The sequence below is a fragment of the Tachypleus tridentatus genome, chromosome 2 (assembly GCF_004210375.1).
Source record: "Tachypleus tridentatus isolate NWPU-2018 chromosome 2, ASM421037v1, whole genome shotgun sequence".
NCBI lineage: Eukaryota > Metazoa > Arthropoda > Merostomata > Xiphosura > Limulidae > Tachypleus > Tachypleus tridentatus.
In genome coordinates, this window is record NC_134826.1 from 67,802,672 (window position 1) to 67,812,753 (window position 10,082).

Below are 10,082 nucleotides of genomic sequence, written 5' to 3' on the forward strand. Positions count from 1 at the left end.
TGTTCTGTTGTGAAGTAGAGAAAATATATACAACTGTTCTGTTGTGACATAGAGAAAATATATACAACTGTTCTGTTTGTAGAGAAAATATATACAACTGTTCTGTTGTAGAGAAAATATATACAACTGTTCTGTTCTGATATTGAAAATCAATACAACTGTTCTGTTGTGATGTAGAGAAAATATATACAACTGTTCTGTTGTGAAGTAGAGAAAATATATACAACTGTTCTGTTGTGAAGTAGAGAAAATATATACAACTGTTCTGTTGTGAAGTAGAGAAAATATATACAACTGTTCTGTTGTGATGTAGAGAAAATATATACAACTGTTCTGTTGTACAACTGTTCTGTTGTGAATAGAGAAAATATATACAACTGTTCTGTTGTGACATAGAGAAAATATATACAACTGTTCTGTTGTGATATAGAGAAAATATATACAACTGTTCTGTTGTGATGTAAAGAAAATATATACAACTGTTCTGTTGTGACATAGAGAAAATATATACAACTGTTCTGTTGTGATGTAAAGAAAATATATACAACTGTTCTGTTGTGATGTAAAGAAAATATATACAACTGTTCTGTTTGTGAGAAAATATATACAACTGTTCTGTTGTGATGTAGAGAAAATATATACAACTGTTCTGTTGTGATGTAAAGAAAATATATACAACTGTTCTGTTGTGATGTAAGAGAAAATATATACAACTGTTCTGTTGTGACATAGAGAAAATATATACAACTGTTCTGTTGTGAAGTAGAGAAAATATATACAACTGTTCTGTTGTGATATTGAAAATATATACAACTGTTCTGTTGTGAAGTAGAGAAAATATATACAACTGTTCTGTTGTGATAGAGAAAATATATACAACTGTTCTGTTGTGAAGTAGAGAAAATATATACAACTGTTTATACAACTGTTCTGTTGTGATATAGAAAATATATACAACTGTTCTGTTGTGTAAAGAAAATATATACAACTGTTCTGTTGTGATGTAAAGAAAATATATACAACTGTTCTGTTGTGAAGTAGAGAAAATATATACAACTGTTCTGTTGTGATGTAAAGAAAATATATACAACTGTTCTGTTGTGATGTAAAGAAAATATATACAACTGTTCTGTTTGTGACAGAGAAAATATATACAACTGTTCTGTTGTGACATAGAGAAAATATATACAACTGTTCTGTTGTGAAGTAGAGAAAATATATACAACTGTTCTGTTGTGTAGAGAAAATATATACAACTGTTCTGTTGTGATATTGAAAATATATACAACTGTTCTGTTGTGAAGTAGAGAAAATATATACAACTGTTCTGTTGTGAAGTAGAGAAAATATATACAACTGTTCTGTTGTGAAAATATATACAACTGTTCTGAGAAAATATATACAACTGTTCTGTTGTGATGTAGAGAAAATATATACAACTGTTCTGTTGTGATGTAAAGAAAATATATACAACTGTTCTGTTGTGAGTAGAGAAAATATATACAACTGTTCTGTTGTGATAGAGAAAATATATACAACTGTTCTGTTGTGAAGTAGAGAAAATATATACAACTGTTCTGTTGTGAAATATAGAAAATATATACAACTGTTCTGTTGTGAAGTAGAGAAAATATATACAACTGTTCTGTTGTGAAGTAGAGAAAATATATACAACTGTTCTGTTGTGAAGTATAGAGAAAATATACAACAACTGTTCTGTTGTGATGTAGAGAAAATATACACAACTGTTCTGTTGTGACATAGAGAAAATATATACAACTGTTCTGTTGTGATGTAAAGAAAATATATACAACTGTTCTGTTGTGACAAAGAGAAAAATAGATACAACTGCTCTGTTGTGACATAGAGAAAATATATACAACTGTTCTGTTGTGATGTAAAGAAAATATATACAACTGTTCTGTTGTGATGTAAAGAAAATATATACAACTGTTCTGTTGTGATGTAGAGAAAATATATACAACTGTTCTGTTGTGATGTATATAGAAAATATATACAACTGTTCTGTTGTGACATAGAGAAAATATATACAACTGTTCTGTTGTGATAGAGAAAATATATACAACTGTTCTGTTGTGAAATAGAGAAAATATATACAACTGTTCTGTTGTGATATAGAGAAAATATATACAACTGTTCTGTTGTGAGTAGAGAAAATATATACAACTGTTCTGTTGTGAAGTAGAGAAAATATATACAACTGTTCTGTTGTGAAGTAGAGAAGATGTATACAACTGCTCTGTTGTGACAGAGAAAATATATATAACTGTTTTGTTGCGATGTAAAGAAAATATATACAACTGTTCTGTTGTGATTGAAAATATATATAACTGTTCTGTTGTGAAGTAAAGAAAATATATACAACTGTTCTGTTGTGATGTAGAGAAAATATATACAACTGTTCTGTTGTAGAGAAAATATATACAACTGTTCTGTTGTAGTAGAGAAAATATATACAACTGTTCTGTTGTGATGTAGAAGAAAATATATACAACTGTTCTGTTGTGACATAGAGAAAATATATACAACTGTTCTGTTGTGATGTAAAGAAAATATATACAACTGTTCTGTTGTGATGTAAAGAAAATATATACAACTGTTCTGTTGTGATGTAAAGAAAATATATACAACTGTTCTGAAAATATATACAACTGTTCTGTTGTGAAGTAGAGAAAATATATACAACTGTTCTGTTGTGAGTAGAGAAAATATATACAACTGTTCTGTTGTGATAGAGAAAATATATACAACTGTTCTGTTGTGAAGTAGAGAAAATATATACAACTGTTCTGTTGTGAGTAGAGAAAATATATACAACTGTTCTGTTGTGATGTAGAGAAAATATATACAACTGTTCTGTTGTGATGTAAAGAAAATATATACAACTGTTCTGTTGTGATGTAGAGAAAATATATACAACTGTTCTGTTGTGAAGTAGAGAAAATATATACAACTGTTCTGTTGTGAAGTAGAGAAAATATATACAACTGTTCTGTTGTGAAGTAGAGAAAATATATACAACTGTTCTGTTGTGAAGTAGAGAAAATATATACAACTGCTCTGTTGTGACATAGAGAAAATATATACAACTGCTCTGTTGTGACATAGAGAAAATATATACAACTGTTCTGTTGTGATGTAAAGAAAATATATACAACTGTTCTGTTTGTGAGAAAATATATACAACTGTTCTGTTGTGAAGTAGAGAAAATATATACAACTGTTCTGTTGTGATGTAGAGAAAATATATACAACTGTTCTGTTGTGAAGTAGAGAAAATATATACAACTGTTCTGTTGTGACATAGAGAAAATATATACAACTGTTCTGTTGTGATGTAGAGAAAATATATACAACTGTTCTGTTGTTGTAGAGAAAATATATACAACTGTTAGTAAAGAAAATATATACAACTGTTCTGTTGTGAGTAGAGAAAATATATACAACTGTTCTGTTCTGAAGTAGAGAAAATATATACAACTGTTCTGTTGTGAAGTAAAGAAAATATATACAACTGTTCTGTTGTGAAGTAGAGAAAATATATACAACTCTTCTGTTGTGAAGTAGAGAAAATATATACAACTGTTCTGTTGTGATGTAGAGAAAATATATACAACTGTTCTGTTGTGATGTAAAGAAAATATATACAACTGTTCTGTTGTGACATAGAGAAAATATATACAACTGTTCTGTTGTGAAGTAGAGAAAATATATACAACTGTTCTGTTGTGAAGTAGAGAAAATATATACAACTGTTCTGTTGTGAAGTAGAGAAAATATATACAACTGTTCTGTTGTGATGTAGAGAAAATATATACAACTGCTCTGTTGTGATATAGAGAAAATATATACAACTGTTCTGTTGTGATGTAGAGAAAATATATACAACTGTTCTGTTGTGACATAGAGAAAATATATACAACTGTTCTGTTGTGACAGTAGAGAAAATATATACAACTGTTCTGTTGTGAAGTAGAGAAAATATATACAACTGTTCTGTTGTGAAGTAGAGAAAATATATACAACTGTTCTGTTGTGATGTAGAGAAAATATATACAACTGTTCTGTTGTAGAGAAAATATATACAACTGTTCTGTTGTGATGTAGAGAAAATATATACAACTGTTCTGTTGTTGTAGAGAAAATATATACAACTGTTCTGTTGTGATGTAGAGAAAATATATACAACTGTTCTGTTGTGAAGTAGAGAAAATATATACAACTGTTCTGTTGTGACATAGAGAAAATATATACAACTGTTCTGTTGTGATGTAGAGAAAATATATACAACTGTTCTGTTGTGATGTAAAGAAAATATATACAACTGTTCTGTTGTTGTAGAGAAAATATATACAACTGTTCTGTTGTGAGTAGAGAAAATATATACAACTGTTCTGTTGTGATGTAAAGAAAATATATACAACTGTTCTGTTGTGATGTAAAGAAAATATATACAACTGTTCTGTTGTGATGTAGAAGAAAATATATACAACTGTTCTGTTGTGAGTAGAGAAAATATATACAACTGTTCTGTTGTGAGTAGAGAAAATATATACAACTGTTCTGTTGTGAATAGAGAAAATATATACAACTGTTCTGTTGTGAAGTAGAGAGTAGAAAATATATACAACTGTTCTGTTGTGATGTAGAGAAAATATATACAACTGTTCTGTTGTGAAGTAGAGAAAATATATACAACTGTTCTGTTGTGAGTAGAGAAAATATATACAACTGTTCTGTTGTGATATAGAGAAAATATATACAACTGTTCTGTTGTGATGTAGAGAAAATATATACAACTGTTCTGTTGTGAAGTAGAGAAAATATATACAACTGTTCTGTTATGATGTAGAGAAAATATATACAACTGTTCTGTTGTGATGTAAAGAAAATATATACAACTGTTCTGTTGTGATGTAGAGAAAATATATACAACTGTTCTGTTGTGAAGGAGAAAATATATACAACTGTTCTGTTGTGAGTACAACTGAGAAGAAAATATATACAACTGTTCTGTTGTGATGTAGAGAAAATATATATAACTGTTCTGTTGTGAAGTAGAGAAAATATATACAACTGTTCTGTTGTGATGTAGAGAAAATATATACAACTGTTCTGTTGTGATGTAGAGAAAATATATACAACTGTTCTGTTGTGACATAGAGAAAATATATACAACTGTTCTGTTGTGAAGTAGAGAAAATATATACAACTGTTCTGTTGTGACATAAAGAAAATATACACAACTGTTCTGTTGTGACATAGAGAAAATATATACAACTGTTCTGTTGTGACATACAGAAAATATATACAACTGTTCTGTTGTAGAGAAAATATATACAACTGTTCTGTTGTGAAGTAGAGAAAATATATACAACTGTTCTGTTGTGAAGTAGAGAAAATATATACAACTGTTCTGTTGTGAAGTAGAGAAAATATATACAACTGTTCTGTTGTGAGTAGAGAAAATATATACAACTGTTCTGTTGTGATGTAAAGAAAATATATACAACTGTTCTGTTGTGATATTGAAAATATATACAACTGTTCTGTTGTGAAGTAGAGAAAATATATACAACTGTTCTGTTGTGATAGAGAAAATATATACAACTGTTCTGTTGTGAAGTAGAGAAAATATATACAACTGTTCTGTTGTGACATAGAGAAAATATATACAACTGTTCTGTTGTGATGTAGAGAAAATATATACAACTGTTCTGTTGTGATGTAGAGAAAATATATACAACTGTTCTGTTGTGACATAGAGAAAATATATACAACTGTTCTGTTGTGATGTAAAGAAAATATATACAACTGTTCTGTTGTGATGTAAAGAAAATATATACAACTGTTCTGTTGTGATGTAAAGAAAATATATACAACTGTTCTGTTGTGATGTAAAGAAAATATATACAATACAATGTAGAGAAAATATATACAACTGTTCTGTTGTGATGTAGAGAAAATATATACAACTGTTCTGTTGTGATAGAGAAAATATATACAACTGTTCTGTTGTGAAGTAGAGAAAATATATACAACTGTTCTGTTGTGATGTAAAGAAAATATATACAACTGTTCTGTTGTGATGTAAAGAAAATATATACAACTGTTCTGTTGTGAGTAGAGAAAATATATACAACTGTTCTGTTGTGATGTAGAGAAAATATATACAACTGTTCTGTTGTGATGTAGAGAAAATATATACAACTGTTCTGTTGTGTAGAGAAAATATATACAACTGTTCTGTGAAGTAGAGAAAATATATACAACTGTTCTGTTGTGTAAAGAAAATATATACAACTGTTCTGTTGTGAGTAGAGAAAATATATACAACTGTTCTGTTGTTAGAGAAAATATATACAACTGTTCTGTTGTGATGTAAAGAAAATATATACAACTGTTCTGTTGTGAGTAAAGAAAATATATACAACTGTTCTGTTGTGAGTAGAGAAAATATATACAACTGTTCTGTTGTGATGTAGAGAAAATATATACAACTGTTCTGTTGTGATAGAGAAAATATATACAACTGTTCTGTTGTGTAGAGAAAATATATACAACTGTTCTGTTGTGAGTAGAGAAAATATATACAACTGTTCTGTTGTTGTAGAGAAAATATATACAACTGTTCTGTTGTGACATAGAGAAAATATATACAACTGTTCTGTTGTGATGTAGAGAAAATATATACAACTGTTCTGTTGTGACATAGAGAAAATATATACAACTGTTCTGTTGTGATGTAGAGAAAATATATACAACTGTTCTGTTGTGATAGTAGAGAAAATATATACAACTGCTCTGTTGTGACAGAGAAAATATGTACAACTGTTTTGTTGTGAAGTAGAGAAAATATATATAACTGTTCTGTTGTGAAGTAGAGAAAATATATACAAATGTTCTGTTGTGAAGTATACAAGAAAATATATACAACTGTTCTGTTGTGATGTAAAGAAAATATATACAACTGTTCTGTTGTGATGTAGAGAAAATATATACAACTGTTCTGTTGTGATGTAGAGAAAATATATACAACTGTTCTGTTGTGATGTAAAGAAAATATATACAACTGTTCTGTTGTGAAGTAGAGAAAATATATACAACTGTTCTGTTGTGAAGTAGAGAAAATATATACAACTGTTCTGTTGCGATGTAGAGAAAATATATACAACTGTTCTGTTGTGATGTAGAGAAAATATATACAACTGTTCTGTTGTTGTAGAGAAAATATATACAACTGTTCTGTTGTGATGTAGAGAAAATATATACAACTGTTCTGTTGTGATGTAGAGAAAATATATACAACTGTTCTGTTGTGAAGTAGAGAAAATATATACAACTGTTCTGTTGTGAAGTAGAGAAAATATATACAACTGTTCTGTTGTGAAGTAGAGAAAATATATACAACTGTTCTGTTGTGAAGTAGAGAAAATATATACAACTGCTCTGTTGTGACATAGAGAAAATATATACAACTGTTCTGTTGTGATGTAAAGAAAATATATACAACTGTTCTGTTGTGAAAATATATACAACTGTTCTGTTGATGTAAGAAAAAATATATACAACTGTTCTGTTTGTGACATAGAGAAAATATATACAACTGTTCTGTTGTGAAGTAGAGAAAATATATACAACTGTTCTGTTGTGAAAATATATACAACTGTTCTGTTGTGAGAGAAAATATATACAACTGTTCTGTTGTGAAGTAGAGAAAATATATACAACTGTTCTGTTGTGACATAGAGAAAATATATACAACTGTTCTGTTGTGACATAGAGAAAATATACACAACTGTTCTGTTGTGACATAGAGAAAATATACACAACTGTTCTGTTGTGATGTAGAGAAAATATATACAACTGTTCTGTTGTGAGTAGAGAAAATATATACAACTGTTCTGTTGTGAAGTAGAGAAAATACATACAACTGCTCTGTTTTGACATACAGAAAATATATACAACTGTTCTGTTGTAAAGTCGAGAAAATATATACAACTGTTCTGTTGTGACATAGAGAAAATATATACAACTGCTCTGTTGTGACATAGAGAAAATATATACAACTGTTCTGTTGTGATGTAAAGAAAATATATACAACTGTTCTGTTGTGATGTAAAGAAAATATATACAACTGTTCTGTTGTGAAGTAGAGAAAATATATACAACTGTTCTGTTGTGAGTAGAGAAAATATATACAACTGTTCTGTTGTGAAGTAGAGAAAATATATACAACTGTTCTGTTGTGATGTAGAGAAAATATATACAACTGTTCTGTTGTGATGTAGAGAAAATATATACAACTGTTCTGTTGTGAAGTAGAGAAAATATATACAACTGTTCTGTTGTGAAGTATAGAGAAAATATATACAACTGTTCTGTTGTGAAGTAGAGAAAATATATACAACTGTTCTGTTGTGATGTAGAGAAAATATATACAACTGTTCTGTTGTGTAGAGAAAATATATACAACTGTTCTGTTGTGAGTAGAGAAAATATATACAACTGTTCTGTTGTGATGTAAAGAAAATATATACAACTGTTCTGTTGTGATGTAGAGAAAATATATACAACTGTTGTGATAGAGAAAATATATACAACTGTTCTGTTGTGAAGTAGAGAAAATATATACAACTGTTCTGTTGTGATGTAGAGAAAATATATACAACTCTTCTGTTGTGATGTAAAGAAAATATATACAACTGTTCTGTTGTGATGTAAAGAAAATATATACAACTGTTCTGTTGTGATGTAAAGAAAATATATACAACTGTTCTGTTGTGATGTAGAGAAAATATATACAACTGTTCTGTTGTGATAGTAAGAGAAAATATATACAACTGTTCTGTTGTTGATGAAAATATATACAACTGTTCTGTTGTGAAGTAGAGAAAATATATACAACTGTTCTGTTGTGAAGTAGAGAAAATATATACAACTGTTCTGTTGTGAAGTAGAGAAAATATATACAACTGTTCTGTTGTGATGTAAAGAAAATATATACAACTGTTCTGTTGTGACTGTTCTGTTGTAGAGAAAATATATACAACTGTTCTGTTGTGATATAGAGAAAATATATACAACTGTTCTGTTGTGAAGTAGAGAAAATATATACAACTGTTCTGTTGTGATATAGAGAAAATATATACAACTGTTCTGTTGTGATGTAGAGAAAATATATACAACTGTTCTGTTGTGATGTAGAGAAAATATATACAACTGTTCTGTTGTGATGTAGAGAAAATATATACAACTGTTCTGTTGTGAAGTAGAGAAAATATATACAACTGTTCTGTTGTGACATAGAGAAAATATATACAACTGTTCTGTTGTGATGTAAAGAAAATATATACAACTGTTCTGTTGTGACATAAAGAAAATATACACAACTGTTCTGTTGTGATGTAGAGAAAATATATACAACTGTTCTGTTGTGATGTAGAGAAAATATATACAACTGTTCTGTTGTGAAGTAGAGAAAATATATACAACTGTTCTGTTGTGAGTAGAGAAAATATATACAACTGTTCTGTTGTGAAGTAGAGAAAATATATACAACTGTTCTGTTGTGATGTAAAGAAAATATATACAACTGTTCTGTTGTGATGTAAAGAAAATATATACAACTGTTCTGTTGTGATGTAGAGAAAATATATACAACTGTTCTGTTGTGAAGTAGAGAAAATATATACAACTGTTCTGTTGTGAAGTGAAAAATATACAACTGTTCTGTTGTGAAGTGAGAAAATATATACAACTGTTCTGTTGTGAAGTAGAGAAAATATATACAACTGTTCTGTTGTGATGTAAAGAAAATATATACAACTGTTCTGTTGTGATGTAGAGAAAATATATACAACTGTTCTGTTGTGAAGTAGAGAAAATATATACAACTGTTCTGTTGTGAGTAGAGAAAATATATACAACTGTTCTGTTGTGAAGTAGAGTAGAGAAAATATATACAACTGTTCTGTTGTGATGTAAAGAAAATATATACAACTGTTCTGTTGTGATGTTAAGAAAATATATACAACTGTTCTGTTGTGATATTGAAAATA